The 1,289-nt window shown below is 72.2% G+C and overlaps 1 protein-coding gene across 1 annotated transcript in view; it reads left to right on the forward strand.

The window, feature by feature from the left end:
* The window catches only part of LMF1 (lipase maturation factor 1), a 10,349-nt gene that overhangs the window by 5,531 nt on the left and 3,529 nt on the right, over positions 1-1,289 (forward strand). The window lies entirely within an intron of this gene.

The following is a 1,289-nucleotide window of genomic DNA, read 5'->3' on the forward strand; positions in this document are numbered from 1 at the left end:
CGAGACAAAGACGGGCTGTGGCAGAGCGACCCGGGTAGGGGGCCACCAGCCGCCGCCCTCGCAGTCCTGGGCCGCTCCGGGGCCCCCGTGGCTGCCCTCCACCTGGCGCGTGGGCTGGGCTGTCCCACAGTGAGGGGCTGCCGGCGGGGCTCCTGGCGCGACTCCGCACCCCTAGCCCGCCTCGGCCGCCCGCTCCTGCAGGCTCCGCCTGCTCTCCACGGGCCCCCTCTGGAAGAAGGGGTGCTGCCTGTCAGCAATATGGTCGCCAGGCTCTGGGCAGAAAACACGGTGACCCCCAGATATAATGCGGCTGAGCGCTGCCCTCAGTGCCCTGGGGAATGGGCACAGAGGGTGGCCGCGAGTCCACCACAGGCCCCCTTGGGGGCAGCCACGAGGCCCAGGCCAGCCAGGAGGTGGGAGGGACCCTCCAGAGCCCTAGAAGAAGCTGCGTTGGGGGACAGTGACCACTGCCCCATCCCTCAGTCTCGGAGGCCTTGTGCCTTCCAGGGGTGCAGTGGCGGGAGACCCTGTGCCCACACTACCTGCCACCCTCCCGAGCCAGCAGATGGGGGAGGTCGCCCAGGGTCGGGGTGCAGGGCGCTGCTCAGTCCCAGCTCCTGAGTGGACAGCGTCCCCTGCCACCAGCAGCCCCAGGCCCTAGCCAGGCATTGCCACGCTAGGCCGGGCTGCTGTGAGGCGCCGGGTGGGGCCCTGTGTCCCCTGCAGGACCTGCCTGCCCAGCAGGGAGCTTGACGCATTTGCCTGGACCCTTGTCTGCTGCCTTGGCGGGTCCATGGACTCTGGAGGGCCTCCCTGCTGTCCCCACTGGTCCCGGGGTGCACCTGGCACTGTGGAGTGGAGCCCAAACTCTCCAGGGGAGCCCCCACCCACAGCACAGGCTTTGCCAGGCCCCAGGGAGAACCCTCTGGCCCCCAGGCTGGCCCTGCCCCCAACGGAGGCCCTGGAAGGAGGGGCCACGCGGGTCTGCGCACCAGGACGTGGACAGTGGCAGAGGTCCAGGCCCCGGCACTCTGCATGTCCCGCTTCCCTGAGTCCAGGAGAGGCGCCCCGCCTTCCCCGCGGGCCCCACACAGCGGCCGCCCCGCAGGCTCTGCCCTGGGGCCCCGGCGCCCTTTGGACCGGCCCTCCCAGGGCGAGCGGGGAGCCCGGGTGTGGGGACACCCCGCGTGAACCGGAGCACAGGGGCGCCCACCGGCCAGGGGCAGCTGTCACCTGCCCGCCGGCAGAGCTGGGGAGCAGCGGTCCCAGGCGCGGCGCGCACCTGCACC

The sequence above is a fragment of the Condylura cristata genome, unplaced genomic scaffold (assembly GCF_000260355.1).
Source record: "Condylura cristata isolate star-nosed mole 26May11 unplaced genomic scaffold, ConCri1.0 scaffold00032, whole genome shotgun sequence".
NCBI lineage: Eukaryota > Metazoa > Chordata > Mammalia > Eulipotyphla > Talpidae > Condylura > Condylura cristata.